The sequence below is a fragment of the Malus domestica genome, chromosome 15 (assembly GCF_042453785.1).
Source record: "Malus domestica chromosome 15, GDT2T_hap1".
NCBI lineage: Eukaryota > Viridiplantae > Streptophyta > Magnoliopsida > Rosales > Rosaceae > Malus > Malus domestica.
In genome coordinates this window covers 15,152,072-15,171,526 of record NC_091675.1, presented here as the reverse complement: position 1 = coordinate 15,171,526, position 19,455 = coordinate 15,152,072, and the positions used below count along the sequence as shown (strand labels likewise).

The window sequence follows — 19,455 nt, the reverse complement described above, 5'->3', positions numbered from 1 at the left end:
ATGACCAAGCAGGGTAAAGGAATAGCATTACTACTTGTTGTTAGGGAGACTCCTATATATGTTGACCTCCATCCCCAACAGATAGGCAGACCTGCAAAAATGCTCAACCCTTCCTCATATCTGAGAGGGCACTCCCAAAAAAGCCTTTCGAAATATTCAGCTTTCTTTCCCCCCGATAATACCTCTGCAAACAAGCTATACTAGAGCAAGAATATCTCATATCATCAGGGTTAAAAGCAAGAGTATCCCATATCATGTTTTTTCCATGTCTTTTCCTTTGGCCTTGTTCTTACCTACAAGACAAGGAGAAAGAGAGCAATCAGTCAGCACTTGGAATCAAGCTTCCAGTCAGGAACTGACTGCCTGGAATCCCTTACTTGATTACTTACCTTGCATTGCTCTCGAGTACTCATCTTCAACATCTTATGCTTCCAGGGAAGATACCGCATCTGCCTGAGGAACATATAGGGCAAGTGAGAAGGATACAAGGAAAGCATGTGGAGACAAGCGTAACAGCACACGTGCCGATACATCCACTACTCTGTCAAAAGCAAAAGTATCCCATATCAGCAGGGTCGAACGTACTATAGATTTGATGGACTTGTTTTGACCCTCAAATTCTTCAGTCGGCCTTATACTCTGGAGGAAACCAGAAAACCCTCCAGCCCAGTTCAAGAATAAGCCTGTGGAAAGTTACTTCTTCAAAAGCAAAAGTATCCCATATCATCTCTTCTCATTTTTCTTTTCTTTATCCTTCATGCTGCCTGCAAGATAGGAAGAATGTGAACAAACAGCCGGAACTCGAAATCAAAGTTCTGATCTGGGACTGATTGCTTGGAGCTCTGATTGCTTACCTTGTCTGTCACCTCTTTCAGCAGATCCCCTAGCTCGGCGACTTGGAGGACTCCTACTACATGGTTTGTATCGCGCTTGACCAAGCCTGAAACTACAAGTAAGCTTCAAGTGAAATTGATACATTACCTTGTGCATCTCCACCAGTTAAAGATACCACCCCTGGATGGAGGAAGAGTACTTTCAGAGAAGATGCCACATCTACCTACGAGACAGATAAGGCAAGTCAAGACGATACCACACTCCGAAACTTAGAAGTTTCGTGATTACGAGATCATTCTCCCACAATATTTCCTAATGTCATTTGTACTAAATCATTCACTTGTACTCACTAAAAGAGAGCTTGAACCTATGTACTTGTGTAAACCCTTCACAATTAATGAGAACTCCTCTATTTCGTGGACGTAGCCAATATGGGTGAACCACGTACATCTGGTGTTTGCTTTCCTATCTCTATCCATTTATATTCTTATCCACACTAATGACCGGAGCAATCTAGCGATGATCACAAAAAGCGACCGTTTTCGCTACCTAGGATCTATCTTGCAAGAGAACGGAGAATTAGATGGAGATCTCAACCATAGAATACAAGCTGCATGGATGAAGTGTAAGAGTGCATCCGGCGTGTTGTGTGATCGTCGTAGGTCACTGAAGCTCAAGGGAAAATTTTATAGGACGGCAATAAGGCCAGCGATGTTGTATGGCACAGAATGTTGGGCGGTGAAGCATCAACACGTACACAAAATGGGTGTAGCGGAGATAAGGATGCTTCGTGGGATGCTTCGTGGGATGTGTGGGCACACGAGAAAGGAGAAGATTGTGAATGAGGATATCCGAGGTAAAGTAGGAGTAGCCGAAGTTGAAGGAAAGATGAGAGAAAATCGGTTACGGTGGTTTGGACATGTGCAAAGAAGGCCTACTGATGCTCCGGTTCGAAGATGTGACTACGGAACAGAGGTTCGGGGCCGAAAGGGTAGAGGAAGACCTAGGAAAACTTTGGAAGAGACCCTAAGAAAAGACTTAGAGTACTTGGATCTAACGGAGGACATGACACAAAATCGAGCGCAATGGCGTTCTAGGATTCATATAGCCGACCCCACTTAGTGGGAAAAGGCTTTGTTGTTGTTGTTGTTGTATAGAAACACGAGTGATACACTATGTGTTATTATATAAGTGGTGAAAAGTTTATTATTTAAATTATTAATTTTTTAACAAACATATCACACCATTTGTATAGTAACACGTGATGTACGGCCTGTGTTCTGGTCATATTGAAAAATCAATACAAGATAACAACGTAAATGCCCTAATTCCTTTTTAACTCTCTCTCCCTCTCTCTCTCTCTCTTTTCCTTCCCTCGTCCAAACATTAAAAACTTGGGAAGAGTCTTCAAAAAATCAGCCAATAGAATTTTCCTTTCGCTCTCATGAATCCCAAGAGAAATATGCGATTGGGAGAGAGCTCTAGGCAAGACATGGCTGATCGGGACCATGAAGAAGATCCAGATTATAAAGACAAAGTGACGACGACGAAGGAAGGCGCTTTAATTATTTGCATATGAAGCATAAGGTTTTGGATGTCGATACTGAGAGAGAATTGGAGGATATGAAATGCAAATTTCTTGGTTCAAAATATTGGAAGAAGAAATACTCACATGCAACCAAGAGAAAACGTATAATCCAACAAAACGAAGCCCCAAAAACCCTAGAAGCCATTAACAATGTTGCTGCTGCACAAGGACAACAATCCTTGCATGGTGAATTACCAAAACCAAAAGAAGAGGAAGTAGATGCAGAAGAAGGTTTGTTCTATGGGAACTGTGCCCCTCCGGATGTGTCTACACAGTTCTTAATAAGGTTAGATTTAGGGTTTTTTTCCTTCATATTTCTGATTTCTGGGCATAATGTCCATCTACGATTATCATGATTTTTAGGCATAATGTCCAGGACTTGATAGTAGAAGAGCGGTATTATATATATATTGGAATATCTTGAGTTTTGAGAGATATAGATACTTTTGTTTTTAAACTCCTTCCTGCAATTTTCTGCTTTTCTTTCATTAGTGTCCTTTTTTTTTTTTAGGTAAATTACAGAGTACCCCCTCAGGTTTGAAATCTATTACAACCTCATACAACATCTTTAAAACATTTCACTTTTATACCTCACGTACTATTTTATTTCAAAATAATATATCCGTTAGATTTTACATTTATTGTTCCGTTAAGAGCTGACATGGCTACCGCATGGCAAAAAAAAAAAATTATGCATTAAAAAAATTAATTTAAGAAAAAAAAATCCCAGAAACCCATCCCTTTCCCTTCCCTGCAAACCTCACCCCCCCCCCACCCCCCACCCCTACCCCTATCCTCCACTCTTTTCACATCCACCAACCAATCCCTTCCCCTTCCCCGCAACCCAAACCCCCCATCCCACCTCCCCCCACCCCACCTAGATTACCCAGATTTGTTCTAAAACAGATTACCCAGCTTTCCTATCAATTTCCCCTCGTTTTCTCGACAACCAAACAGTAAATAACTCCAAAAGTTCAATGGATTCCAACCCCAATTTTCCAGAATCTGAACCTAAGAACAAAAATGCAGAAAATTAAAATTTTTGCAGAAGATTAAAACTTTAAAAATCTGGACCCAATGCCAAACAACTCCCAATCAATTACCCCACGCTCCTTCTCTCCACCTTCTCCACCACATCAAACTCCGTCTTCTCCTCCACGACGGCGAGGCCTCGCCCTCTCGTCCACTCTCTTCACCTCTCCTCCCATCCAAAATAAATAAATTTAAATCTACTTAATAAATATATATATACCTACCATTGAACTTGATGAGATACGCATTTTACGAAACTAATTTCAACGATCCAACCGTCAACCTTGTTTGTATATGGTTCAAGATCTCACACGCCAAAAATCGTAAAAAAAAAACATTCAGAGATCAAGTAACGGGACAAAACTTTTGGACGGTTAGAAACGAAAAATCACGATTTAACGGTTATTGTAACTCCGATTTTGATGATTTTTTACAGCTATACTCCTTGACCCTATATGAATAGAATAAATGAATTTGATCTTCAATTTAAACTATTTACATTAGTGGATACCACAAAATCTTATGTTATACTTGATGAAAGTATAAATAAAGTGTTAGTGAATCTATTTTTTTTATGGAATACACGTTCTATGAAACTAATTTCAACGATCCAACTGTCAAACTTGTTTGTATATGGTTTGAGATTGCACATGCCAAAAATTGCAAAAAACAAACATTCAAAGACCAAGTAATGGGGCAAAAATTTTGGACGGTTAGAAACGAAAAATCACGATTTAATGGTTATTTTAAATTTACGCGGGAATATTGCGCGACGAATAAATAAATTTTGTTGCACAAAGTATATTTGCACGACGAAATATTGTATTCATCACGCAAGTTTCTAAATTTTTCGCGGAAATTTAAAAACTTGCACGACGATTTTTTGCCTTGAGAGACAAAGCCTATGTCGCGCCAGATTCTATATTTTAACCCCATATGTCCTTCTTCCCCTCACTTCCCTCTCCTTCCTTTTTCCCTGCGCGATATTGTCTCTCTCTTTCCTCTGTATCTCCATCTATCTCTCCATCCCTCTCTCCGACCGTCGCGACTTTGTCTCCAAGAGGTAATTTCCTCTTCAGTTTTTATTTTCAATTTTCTTTATTTACAAATTGGGGGTTAGAATTAGGGTTTTTTGGTTTTCTTTTTCTTTTTCAAATTGGGGGTGAATTAGGGCAGTCGGGTTAGATTTAGGGTTCGTAAATTGCGGGTTACATTTAAGTTCTTAAATTAGAGTTTTTAGGGTTCTTAATTGGGGTTAGATTTAGGTCTTAAATTAGGTGAACGATTTTGGGCAGTGAGGTTAGATTAGGTTTTCTTAAATTGGGGGTTAGATTTAGGGTACTTAGCTGGGGTTAGATTAGGGTTCTTAAATTAGGGGTTTTTTAATTTCAAGTACAGGGTTCAAATTAGGGCATTGTCTCGCTCTTGATTGAATTTTTCTTATTACCATGCAAAGTGATTCAGTGTGTTGAGAAATAATGGAACTAAATCAACTTACTACTATCTTTAGCAGTGTTCCTTGGTTTTCCGAGTGGGGTTTTTGCTACTTTGTTGTTGGATTTTGGAATTTTTCTTATTAAATTGTTGCACATTTGTAAATGATTGTAAACAAGATGAGGTTTGAGAAGCCAATGTTCTTTTCTGTAGATACGATTAGTTTCAATAAAGTATCTATCTTGCAGTATTGCTAATTTGGGAGTTATGCTTTTTTTTTGGATTTCCTTCATGTTGAAGTTTATTTGGAATTCAAAATTTTCTACAGTTAAAAAATTAAGTGGCACTCAAAACGATCTGTCTAAGATGGGATTCTTGACCTTTGTTGATTTGTGGAATATTTTGAATCATCAAGTTGTTTTTTCGAAGGTTCAACCATCTCCCTTCTTTTTCTCAATGTAATTAAAAGGTTGCCGGTTTAGGTTGTGCTTCAATCTCAGTTCCCATGTATGCTTTCTTGGCTAAATTTGGATATATTTGAGAAACAAGGGAGACAGAGTCGGATGGCATTTCTTGTTTTTCTCTTTTGATGTATGCATTGTACGTGCTCTACAGAAACCTCTGCGTAGGTTTGTGTGACTGTAAACTTGAATTTCCGACGTGTAATTTTGTATCCTAAACAATTTTGGTAAGTGCTCACATTGCACTTGGAGCATACTTATAATATAAATACATGATCATCATCCTTACGTGCTAATTAAGCAAATACTAAGAATTAAATGGATGCCTTAATGACTTTTCCTAAGCTGTTATTCTCCCTTACTGTTGTTACTCTTTTGATGTCCATTTCTCCTCCATCTTGCTCTTCTGTTGAAGACGATCATGGCATTGATTTGCTGATATGTCTATTTATATCCAATAGTCATATGATTTCTTTATGTAATGTGGATGTTTAAAGTGAGTGAGAATCACTTTGTACGATCCCTTTTCTCATTACTACTTGTGAAACTATTAAGTAATTATGTTACTTAGTACATACACATACAACACACACACACACAACTTGCATACATGAACACACACACACACACACACACAAAGTACATGGAAAATTAGCATACATCAACACACACACACCCAAAATCAGCATATGTACATAGACAATACATACACACGCCCACACACACAGAGCATGTACATACAGACGGACGCATACACTCATAGGCTATGATTTTGCCTCCAACTACTCCTTTATGCTAGTTTCTTCTTATAAGTTATAATTGTTGGGTCTATATCCTATCTGAATTGATTAGTTTGTGTATAGTATATCAATTTTAAGTTTTGTTTCTGCCAAACTTGAATTGGGTTTAGAATTAGGGTTTTTAAATTTCATTTTTAATTTAAGTTCAAATTATTAGCATGTGTACGGTAAGTTACATCTTTGTGTACGAAACAAATTGATTTCCAATTTTGTAGATGTCACACCTCATTAGAACCCGAAGGGCAATGACTTCTACACCTAGTTCGACGACTACACCTACTACTGCCCCACTGCTCCGGCAGAGATGGACCATAGGCCGGTCAATCCGGTTGACCCAGTTGGTCCTCCAGTCCCACATGCATAGGTATCATCGACTTCTTTGGTGGCGTTTCATGTTAGAGCCTGACGTACTCTTCGGTGCCCCCGCACTACAGACCAGATGTCACCATCGGGATCCACAACCGATGGCCCGGGTACACGGCCAGGTATACAATCCTAATTCATTCCATCATTCCCATGCTAACTGAGTTGTTATTTTATGTTCAATTTGTTATGTCATGTCAGGTAAGGATTAAAAAGTTGTCATCGTTCTGAACCTTTTATTAAATTGTTGTGATCATTATGTTAGATACATATATTGTTTATGTTATTTTCAGGGTTTTGGAAAATGTTTTAATTATAGGGGAGGTTCTGCGGAAATTTTAGTAGGATTTGTTATTAGTTTTGGGTTAATGATTTTTTTTTTAATCTTTTTGCAGTGAAGAAAAACAGCCAGGGACCTTGTCGGCAATTGAAGACTGCGAAGGTCACCCGAGTGACCAATGGTCATATCCCAATCAGATACGATGAGCGACATTTGGCAGCACCAATGGCGGAGCAGCATATTGCATTGGCCTACGACATTAGGCATGTCGTGCAGACCTTTTGCCCTATGCGGTGGAAGTCTTGGAAGGCGATGCCGGATGAGACAAAGAACACAATGCGCAACCAATTGTCTATAAGTAGCGTCTTTTTAATGCTTTTCATGTAAAATTTATATATTTATATTTATTACTGTCTTTTATTACTAATACTTTCAAAATATTTTGTTACATTGCAGACAAACTACAATTTGAAGGACATGGACGAGGACATGTTCGCATACCTCAATCGGCTTTTCTCCGAACGCTACAAGCAGTGGAAGAGGGCTATGCGGTGCGTTTTTAATTACAACTTCTTTCATTTTACTTTTTTTTATTTTTACTAATGTTTTTTTTTCTTTAAGTATTATAACAATACGTTTATTTTTTGTATAATAGAAGAAGACAAAGGCGAACAAGATCAATCGGGAGAAGAAGACTCTTCTTCACCATTCGGGTTCGAGGCCTTTCTCCTATAGGATGGAGGCACGACGGAATGTATATATTACATCTTTCATTTCCAATTTTAAAATGTCGCTAATAATTTTTTTTTCTTACTAACATTTTCCTTATCCTTTTCAATTTCATGAGGGTTCAAAATTTCTGGAGATCGACGTCTTTGCTGTCGTTTATGTTCGGCCTAGGAATGAGTTGACCGAGTCCTTTCATGTAAGTAATTTCTTATGCATTCAACATTTATACTAATTATTTCAAATTGTTTTCTATTAATAATCCATGTTTTTTTTTCACAGGCGACTATGGTGGAGAAGAGTCAGTCAGTACTTCAAGAGTCCGCCTCCTAGCTTCCCTCGGACATGCTGATTGAGTTTGTGGATCCCCTTGAGGATGCAGGGTTTCACATCGTCACAGAGACGTTGGACCAAGACTTTCGGTTGGAGGCCAGGGACTTATTGTCAGGGGATGGTAAATGCCAGGCGGCGGGAGAGTAGAGTCTCGTCATCATCGCAGTCAAAGGGCTAGGTTACGACTTTGACGCAAGAAGTCACTAGCCTGAGGAGTGAGCTGGCATCGTACAAGTCTCAAATGTCGATGCTTGTGCAAGCCCTCAGTTCCTCCGGAATACATCTCCTTGGTTTTTCTGCACCATCGCCCTCACAGCCCTTCCACACCGAGCAAGCACAGCAATCAAGCCCGTTGACCTCTGACTCCGTCCCCAACCAACAACAAGATCCTTCAAACGACATTCCTATAGATTTTTCCGTTTTTTTTCATAGTTTTGTTCTTTTAAAACTTTATATTTGTACATACATTTTTATTTATATTATAAATAAAAATTGTTTTTTTTTCATTAGTATGAAATCTTTTTTTTTTTTTGAATTTTCCTTTTATTCTATTGCTTTTTTTAATAAAAATTACACTTGCGCGACGACGAACAATCATCGCGCAAAATTAAGCGCGTCTTATAACTTCGTCGCGCATTACCATGCACCTCTTACATTTTTCATCGCGCGAACGTTTTGAGACAAACTAGTCACAAAGCGTACTTGTACCCTTTTATATCGTATGACGAAAACCTTCGTTCATATAACTTTAGTGCGACGAGTAGCAAAGCGTCGGCATTTTTTTTTTTTGCGCGACAAGTTTGAAATTTTTCATTGCACAATCTCTTTTTTCAAGATCTTTGCGCGACAAAATACTCTCGATGATTTTCTGGTCGCCGTAGTTTTTGTGCGACCTAATAATGATTTGAGCGATAAAATCTCCCTCGTCTCGCAAACTGTTTAATTTAGTAGTGCCTTATAGTTTACACAAATAATTGATCTCATCTCCATTAGAGAACATGTCAATAAGTGTGTCTAAATATTGAATGTGCCACTAAGGAGCTTGGGATTTGGACTAAGGCACACAATGAAACAACCATTTCAATTGATATCAAACTTGCAATTCATAAAATTCAATCCTAAAATTGTCTCGCTTACAAGTGAAGAACAATATAAGTAGATTGTAAAACAAAGAATAATCGATATATTAAAGTCAGGAAAAATAATGAAGGGAATAAACAATTTGACCAAGGGTAACAAACTATAACTTTGTATAAATTAAAGGACTCAAAACATTTCCATGGCCGCATGTCCATCTTACTAACGTAGCCCTACTTAAACAGTAAAAGCCAGCATACCCTTAGCCTAATCTTACTAAAGTTTCCTCTTTCATTTAGGTTTCTTCTTTTCCCTTCCCTTTCAGGAAATAACCCAATCCCTTATAGTTTTGGAAACTACACTATTCTATATATAACAAACAAAGACAAGTATAACTCATCTATCAAACTCAACTCGATAGTCGTGGATTCGCTGGTTCATCATTTTCTCCTTCTTCCTTCATCTTCATCCTCCACACTGATGCAATTCACAGACATTCTGGGGAACAAATAGTCTTCGCTTATTCTTTTCATTATAATATTCATCATCCTCTCCATCATCCCTACCTTCTACTTGAAGAAAATGTGGTTTATCCTCGGATGTTGTCTTGGCTTCATACTCGTTCCCATCAGTGGCAGATCCACATAGGGACCTGGGAGGTCCCAGGACCCGTTGGCAATCTTAATCGCTGCTAGAAATTTTTCGGGGAACCCTCGTACTCGAGCATGAGGTCTGTGCAGGTTGCAGTGGTTGTCTTCTTCTCGGAGAAGATGACCGCGCACGGAGAAGAAAGACAATAGGGACCCTTCTTGCCTCTCTCCTCCTTGCTTCTGCCATGGGCTCATTTGTCGGTGCCACCCACTTCTTCTCCAACCTCTCTCTGTCGTTTGGCGGGGGCAGTACATAAGCCCAAATTTCCCCGAATTATTTCAACCACCTTAGTAATTTTTCTTCTGGGTGAAATTTCCTTCATAAGGTTAGCAAGAAGAGTGAACTACTTTGCATTGGAGGTGATGGGCGTGCTGTTTGCTTAGAGACTTTTGAGGAACAAGACAAGTGTGCGATGCTTGGAGTTGTGGCTAGATGTATGTGACGAGAGACTTTGTCAAATTTGTCGTCAGGAGGTTTAAGCACCAATTAGGCAAGTGCAGAGAGAAAATGCACATAAAAATGAGTAATGCTAGGGAGATTAAATTTGTAGACTAAATTTTGTAAACTAAATGGTATGGAAGTTGATGATTGGATTATTACTTAAACATTAATAACTGTGCTCATTTCCTATTGGTGACACATCATTTAATTTCCAAATTTAGTCTCTCTAGCATTACTCCATAAAAATAACTTAAGGAGCTGGTTATTAATGATATATCTGGTTTGGTTTATTTATTTATTTATTATAATTTTGTTTTTCAGTTTTGCACTAATTTCTACTAACTTGATTATAGTATGAGGAGATATATATATGCGTAGATCAAGAGACACCTTTTGAAACTTGACATTTGTATCTAATAATGCGTTGTCATTTGTAAGTCTGGAGACATATATTTCAGTACTAGCATAAAGAAAGTGCAAACTTAGGGATGTTCACTTCCAATTAATTTGAATTGCAATTGTTTTGATTCATTACTTTCATGTGTTGACTAAAATATGAGTATGAAAATCTTTACACTACTTCACTTTTTTCATGTGTTTACTTGCACATATAGAACTGGCAAAAATGTAAGTTTTTTCTTTACATTCATAATCAAATACCTAAAAATAGAAAACATATAGAAACTCTTTTATGCACTTAAATAGTAAATGTTAAAATGGTCCATGTGTTTTAGTCATTAAGTCAATTTAGTCCATGTGTTTTCAATTTGGCCAATTTAGTCATCTTTGTTAGCCAATTAAGGACATTTCCATCTAATTTTTGTAAATTTGTTTTATAAATTATTATAAAAAAATTTATTTGATTTAAAATATTTAAAAATGAAATAAAATTTAAAATTAAAAGAAAATTTATTCTCCTCCCAACTCCCCAACCTCCTCCCTAATATTATCCCCTTTATTTTCTATGCCACAACCTTAATCATTTTTCATATTGGAAGCTTTATCTCTTCTATGTATTATTTCTCATTGATTTTGTATTTTTCTGTAAAAAAAAAGGTAATTATATCTCATATTATTTTTCTTATGAATTTTTTAAAGGAAATTGAATGAAATGTAATTAATTGGCTAACAGTAACCAATACGAGGACAAAATTAGTCAGATAGAAAACACGGGGACTAAATTTGCCAAATGACTATAACACATGGATCATTTTGACATTTAAACCTATTTTTTAATATTACTTTGAATTAACTAATGATCAAACTAGAGTGGATTTTACAAACTCAGCACATAAATTGTTCTAACAAATATTATTAACCATAACTTTTGGGGTGCAAACCACACATTTTATTTTCATTTATAGACCCTTTTTTTAAGCACCTTAATTACATCCGTTATGGATCAAATAGGTGGGAGGTTTTTCTACAATTGGGCCTACAGCCCAATTCCAAATAAATTATAATAAAAATAAAATATAAAATAAAAAACAATCCGAACCTACCTGGCAGAGCCTAAAAACTACTTTTGAGATGCCGAATTTTATTTCAGGGGTTGGTTTTTGGACGTTATCAACCAATCTGATATCTTATTTAGGAATAGGATTCTCTCCGAAACCTTTTTGTGGAGATCCAAAAAATCAATTAATCGTATTTATTTATTATATATCGTACGGTTAAAAATTATTTTAAGTTTTAAATTTTAAATTTTAAATTTTAAATTAAATATAAATAGTACATAATGAAAACTAGCCGCACAATATACGATGAACGAATACAATTGATTGATTTCTGAATCTCCACAAAAAGAATCCGAAGATAATCCTTGTCTCTTGTTTAGAATTATTTTTATATAAACGATATTTTTATAATAAATACAAACTATAAAAAGAAATAAATGTTTAAATTCATGACGCAATAGTTTGAGAAATACCGTAATCACTAAGGGATTGTTTGGATGTGCTTTTATAATGATTGAACGTGTTTTTAGAGAAAATGTTCAATTCCAAAAGCACTTGAAGTAATTTCTGCAAGAATCACCAGTTATGTGCTTATTCTAGGAAGCACTTTAAGTGCATTTCTAGAATTTACTTGCATTTTAACTAATGATTGGTTCAAAAAACATTTTAACCAAAAACGCTTTCAGTCATTTTAAAAGTACATCCAAACGAGCTATAAGACAGTACCCCAACTTCTCAATCTAGAAGTTTTATAGGTGCAAGTCAAATCTAACGCCAATACAAAAATTAAATAAAACATTGTTTCAACAAAAATTGCATAATAGTCACGTGCGGTCGGAAAATAGAAAAAAATGCAAAAGAAAAAAAAAGAGTGACAAATGTGTTTTTGAACCAAGCAGCTCAATTTAGGATTTCACCATTTCTCTTCCAATCCAGGTCTCTATTTCTCCCCCTATTTTGTGTTCTTCATTGCTTTTGGTATTTTTATGCAAAATTTTCAGCTGGGTTGATTAAATTAAATTGTTATTCGTGAACTATTTGAGAAACCGATCCAAATAAGGATCGAATCGCAATAATTAGCTAATTTTCCATCGTATCCGACTTTAAGTTCGTTTAATTGCTCAAAGTTTCTAGCTTTTGATTTCGCGGAATTTTTTCTATTTAGTTGAAGATTATGCATTCATGTCATGGATAATCTGGTGAGGAGCAGATCTGGGTTCCCTTGTTTGGTTGCCGAGAAAACGTAGGAAAATACATCTTAATAAAATCCTGGGACTTTTTGCTTTTGTTGTTTTTGTTTCCAGCAAAATGAAAATAAATCGTTCATGATCATGGACTCATTGGGAAGCAACATTTCGTGACGTTGTGGGCTTTACGGAATGGTGAAGATGGAAGCCTTTGCTTTGTGATCAGTTCAAGACGGCTGCCGGTGTATGAAACCATCAAGAGGAAAAGATTGAGGCATAATTGGTATTTTCCTTGCTTCCGCTTTGACATGTTTGCATGCATGTTGATTTTAATTGTCAATAATCTACTGCATGCATGCTTGTTTTGAGTAATGTTACACTTGCTACATTTGTATCATTTTTCTAATAAATGTAAGGTTCATTAACACATGTGAGTGAGTGAGTTTATTAGAGTTAATACAAATATGGTATAAAAACGTGGTAATAATAACATTTGTGTGTTTTTTTTCCTCTCGCTTTTCCTTGGCTGTTCAGAATTTACAGATCTTTACAGTTTACACAAATAATAGATCTCATCTCCATTAGAGAACATGTCAATAAGTGTGTCTAAATATTGAATGTGCCACTAAGGGCTTTGGGATTTGGATTAAGACACACAATGAAACAACCTTTTCAATTGATATGAAACTCACAATTCATAAAATTCAATCCTACAATTGTCTCTCTTACAAATGAAGAAAAATATAAGTAGATTGTAAAACAGGGAATAACAGATATATTAAAGTCGGGAAAAATAATGAAGGGAATAAACAATTTGACCAAGGGTAACGAACTATAACTTTGTATAAATTAAAAGACTCAAAACATTTCCACAACTGCGTATCCATCTTACTCACGTAGCCCTACTTAAACAGTAAAAGCTAGCAGACCCTTAGCCTAATCTTACTAAATTTTCCTCTTTTGTTTAGGTTTCGTCTTTTCCCTTCCCTTTCAGGAATAACCCAATCCCTTGTAGTTTTGGAAACTACACTATTCTATATATAACAAACAAAGACAAGCATAACTCATCTATCAAACTCAGCTCGGTAGTCGTGGATTCATTGGTTCGTCCTTTTCTCCTTCTTCCTTCATCTCCATCTTCCGATGCAATTCACAAACATTATGGGGAAACAAATACTCTTCGCTTATTCTTTTCATTATAATATTTTTTGGGCCCAAAATATTAGTTTGGGTTGAGTTTAGAATTGTTCTAGGCCCGGAAGCGTTGCTCAGGGGCCAGCCGTGTCCTATCAGGATGGGGTAGTTGAATCCTGATACAACAAGGAGTCTCGGCATGATGAAGATGCCAAAATTTGGGAATGAATACGGCCCAATAAGAGTTGAGTTCAAAGTCCTAATAGGAGTAGGATTGACCAAGATAAGATTGGATCGGAATAAGGAGTCCTAATCTGAGTATAGGTTTGATTCGATCAGAAGCAGGTTTGCTACTATAAATAGAATGAGGGGTGCATCATTCAAGCCCTCTCCAATTCAACACACAAACTGCCCTGCGCAAACTCTCTCAACAACCTTAAGATTTTTATTTTCTTTTTCGCCAATACATCTTCAGTTTGGATAAACAGCACTGTGAAGGCAACCGGTGATACCTTCAGTTTGGATAAACAGCATTACGTCGAGGCCGACTGGTTATCTATCTAAGTCTCAGTCGAGAAAGACTTTTGGGTCTTTATTGGCAAAGGTTATCTCATTAGCCTTTTCGGCGATGTGAGGTGTTACAGTCTACTAAGGCTCGGCACATTGAATGCCGAGTTGTTTTATGATTGGATACTCACAAGTAAGCTTTAGAGTTCGGCATTCTGACAGCTGAACCACATTTACCATCAAGACATATATCTGTTTTGAGTATATGTGCCCCTATACTCTGGTGTTGATTCGGCGTGCTTATACCCTTACAAATATAATCACTGTGACCAAATCTGGCGCCGACGATTTGTGAACTTCGTAGAACTAGCAACCTTGTCTTCAGGTTCTAGAACCCAAAGGCCGATAGTGTTCCTTCCTCGACCGCAATCGCAAGATCAAAAAGTCAACAGTGCACCCAACGCAACATCAACATATTGTACTCCTTAGCCGACGAGTTGGCACGCCCCGCATAAACCGAATGACGTAGTTAGCTCATTAGTTACTCAGTCTGTGCGCCACGTAAGCTTGGTAGTTTTTAGGGTCAACAAATATTCATCGTCCATCATCCCTACCTTCTACTTGAAGAAAATGTGGTTTGTCCTCAGATGTTGTCTCGGCTTCATACTCGTCCTTATCCTACTGTGTTTCATGGCCGTATTCACGTCGGTCTTACTTTATTTGCTGATCGCACTCGCCGTCGTCCTATTACTCTTTCCCATCTTCATAATTGCCCACATCGCATATTGTTTCGGGTACACCATCGATTCCGATCAAGTGGCTTTAACCCATGACATCGAATCTGGCCGGGAGCTGATGATCACGACAACTCCACATCGGCAACTGCGACTGTGGTGTTACGTAATTTCAGCTATCTAATGAGCAAGAAGAGTGAACTACTTTGCATTGGAGGTGATGATCATACTATTTGCTTAGAGACGTTTGAGGAACAAGACAAGTGTGTGATGCTTGGATGTCGACACGTGTATCATAGGGATTGCATTGAGATGTGGCTAGATGTATGTGAGGAGAGACTTTGTCCAATTTGTCGTCAGGAGGTTTAAGCACCAATTAGGCAAGTGCATCAAAGAGAAAATGCACATAAAAATGAATAATGTTAGGGAGATTAAATTTATAGACTAAATTTTGTAAACTAAATGATATGGAAGTTGATGATTGAATTATTACTTAAACATTAATAACCGTGCTAATTTCCTATTAGTGACACATCATTTAGTTTCCAAATTTAGTCTCTCTAGCATTACTCCATAAAAATAGCTTAAGGAGCTGGTTATTAATGATATATTTGATTTGGTTTGGTTTGGTTTGTTTTTTTTTTTTTTTTAATTTTTTTTTCTTTTTAGTTTTGCTTTAATTTCTACTAACTTGATTATAGTATGAGGAGACATATCACACGTCATATGCGTAGATCAAGAGACATATCTTTTGAAACTCAACATTTGTGTCTAATAATGCGTTGGCATTTGTAAGCTTGGAGACATATATTTCAATACTAGCATAAAGAAAGTGCAAACTTATGGATGTTCACTTCCAAGTAATTTGAATTGCAATTGTTTTGATTCATTACTTTCTTGCGTTTACTATAATATGAGTATGAGAATCTTTTCACTACTTCACTTTTTTCATGTGTTTACTTGCACATATAGAACTGGCAAAAATGTAAGTTTTTTCTTTACATTCATAATCAAATACCTAAAAATAGAAAACATATAGAAACTCATTTATGCACTTAAATAGTAAATGTTAAAATGGTCCATGTGTTTTAGTCATTGAGTCAATTTAGTCCATGTTTTCAATTTGGCCAATTTGGTCATTCTATTTATCTTCGTTAGCCAATTAAGAACATTTCCATCTAATTTCGGTAAAAAAAAAAATTATAAATTATTATAAAAAAAATTTATTTGATTTAAAATATTTAAAAATGAAATAAAATTTAAAATTAAAAGATAATTTATTTTCCTCCCAACTCCCCGACCTCCTCCCTAAGATTATCCCCTTTATTTTATATGTCACAACCTTAATCATTTTTCAGATTGGAAGCTTTATCTCTTCTATGTATTATTTCTCATTGATTTTGCATTTTTCTATAAAGAGAAAGGGTAATTATATCTCATATTATTTTTCTTATGAATTTTTTAAAGGAAATTGAATGAAATGTCATTAATTAACTAAAAGAGACCAATACGAGGACAAAATTAGTCAAATAGAAAACATGTGGACTAAATTGGCCATATATGTAACATCCCACATCACCCAGGGGAGTGGATCATGTAAGCCTTATATGTATATTCTCATCTCTACCTAACACGAGGCATTTTGGGAACTCACTGACTACGGGTTCCATCGGAACTACGAAGTTAAGCGAGTTCGCGCGAAAGCAGTCCTAGGATGGGTGATCCACTGGGAAGTTCTCGTGTGAGTTCCTAAAAACAAAACCGTGAGGACATGGTCAGGGCCCAAAGTGGACAATATCGTGCTACGACGGAGTCGAGCTCAGGAAGTGGTGGGGGCCCGGGCCGGGATGTGACTCCGAAGTTAAGCGAGAAAAGGGCCAGAGGATTTCTAGGATGGGTGACCCACTAAGAAGTTTTGCTCATGTGAGCTCCCAGAAATAAAACCGTGAGGGCGTGGTTGGGGCCAAAAGCGGACAATATCGTGTTACGGCGGAGTCGATCCCGGGATGTGGAGCATGGACCGGGATGTGACAATATGACTATTACACATGGACCACTTTGACATTTAAGCCTATTTTTTAATATTACTTTGAATTAACTAAAGATCAAACTAGAGTGGATTTTACAAACTCAGCACATAAATTGTTCTAACAAATATTATTAACCATAATTTTGGGGAAATGCCAACCACACATTTTATTTTCATTTATACACCCTTATTTGAAGCACCTTAATTACGTCCGTTATGGATCAAATGGGTGGGAGGTTTTTATATAATTGGGCCAGCAGCCCAATTCCAAATAAATTATAATAATAATAAAAAAAAAACTATCGGAACCTACCTTCTTTTAATTTGAGATGCCGATTTTTATTTCAGGGGTTAGTCCTTTTGTACATTATCAACCAATCCGATATCTTATTTAGGGAATAGGATACTCTCCGAATCCTCTTTGTGGGGATTTAGGGGGTGTATTCAATTAAGATTTTAAGGGATTTTAATTCTTTTAATGAATCTAGGGGTATTCAATCAGGAATTTAAGTGATTATCTGAAATTCAATGTGTATTCAATCAAGATTTTAAGATAGTTTATGAAAATCCTTAGAAATCCGGGTGTATTCAATTAGAATTTTAAAGAAGTTTATAACATTCCAGGTGTATTCAATTAGAATTTGATTTTAAAGAATTTGAGAAAGTTGAGGAATTATAGGGAATTGAAGAGATTTCGTAGTGTATTTTGAGCATCCACAAATCTCACCTTCCCACGAGAGATTTCGAAGGAATTGAATCAAAATTTTACATAGAATCTCTACAAATCAATTAAACTCCATAAAAATCCATGGATTTATAAATCCATTAAAATCTCTCAAATTCTCAATTGAATACACCCTCCTTAGATGATCAATTAATCGTGTTCGTTTATCTTACATTATACGGTTAGAAATTATTTTAAAATTTTAATTTAAAATTGAATATAAATAGTAACTAACGAAAACTGACCGCACGATGTACAATGAACGGATATGATTTATTGATCTTTAAATCCTCACAAAAAGATCCAGAGAAGATCCTTATCCCTTATTTAGAATTATTTTCATATAAACGATATTTTTATAATAAATACAAATTATAAAAAGAATAAATATTTAAATTCAGGATTTGAGGAATACCGTAATCACTAATGTCACATTTACGTATCCGTAATCGGAAACAAAACACGGAATTAAATTCCGATTACGGAACACTCCTTTGTTTACCAAACTTGGAGGAATCAATATTTATGTGGGTCCCATCCTAATTCTAGAATACAACTCCTGCTTTTGGAGGATTTGAATTCCCTGCATGAGAGAGGGATTTGTATTCCGGGAGAAGTGGGTAATCGGAATGGATTTATTTTACCAATTGTGTCCTTAGTTGGTTTTTATTATTCCAACATGGCCCTTCATCTCACCAGAGAGACATTGTCCAGCGCCCAATATTGCCCAGCTCTGCAAATTTTTCATCTCCTCACCACCGCACCCTTCTCCGCCCAGGGCCACATCTCATACCACCGCAACCACTCCCAACCATCTCTTTCTATTTGTCTCTAGAGAATTTTGGAAGAGAACACTGGAATTGAGAGAGAGAGTTACGGTGTGGTGGTGGTTTAGTTCTTTATCAGGAGTTGCCATTGCACTGGAGAGAGAGTTTTACGGTGGTGGAATAGAGAGAGTGCGACGGCAGAGGAATAGAGAGAGAGGGAGAGTGCTACGCTAACAGATATGTTTGGCTAATTTTTTTTTTCTCTTAATAAAAATTAATTAATGTTTTCTCTTGATTAGACTATAAAATAATGAGGTATTCATCAATTTCCTCCCTGAATTTGTGACTATTGGCCAATTTCCCCCCTCAACTTTAATTTTGGCCAATTTCCCCCTCAACTCTCATAATTAGTCAATTCCCCCCCTCAACTTTAATTTGGCCAATTTCCCCCCTCAACTCTCATAATTTGTCAATTTGCACCCTACTGTTAATTTTTTAATTTGATCATAATTAAACAAGTGTGTGTAAGAAACTAAATAAGATGTATGTTAATCATTTTCCTATGTCTTTATCCTATTACAAATAGATTAAAATTTAGAATTTTACAATTTATCATAGATAGTATTATTAGTCATAATAAATCAGTATGGAGTAATTTTATTTGATTTTTTACTATACAAAATTGATAACGAAAAGGATTGATGTGTACATTTTTTGTATGTGAATACAATTTTCTTTATAAAAGTGAAAGCTAAGTTCAAGTAAATTGCGGAGAATTGAGCTTTAGTGCAAAAATGGCTAGTCAATTCATAATTTTCGACTCCTTATTAAGAATAACCCATTTTATTGAAATAAGTCTGATCCATGAGTTTAGGATTATTATTTCTTCTTCTACA

General features: G+C 36.3%; 2 long non-coding RNA genes across 2 annotated transcripts; both read left to right on the top strand.

Annotated features, from left to right (window-relative positions):
- The first annotated feature begins 7,254 nt into the window (after positions 1-7,254).
- Positions 7,255-8,360, top strand: LOC139192566 (uncharacterized). Its single transcript, XR_011576767.1, has 3 exons — positions 7,255-7,343; positions 7,448-7,717; positions 7,801-8,360. It is a non-coding gene; the product is annotated as an uncharacterized lncRNA (long non-coding RNA).
- Positions 8,361-12,292: 3,932 nt separating this feature from the next.
- On the top strand, positions 12,293-13,151 carry LOC139192561 (uncharacterized). Its single transcript, XR_011576764.1, has 2 exons — positions 12,293-12,413; positions 12,782-13,151. It is a non-coding gene; the product is annotated as an uncharacterized lncRNA (long non-coding RNA).
- Positions 13,152-19,455: the final 6,304 nt, after the last annotated feature.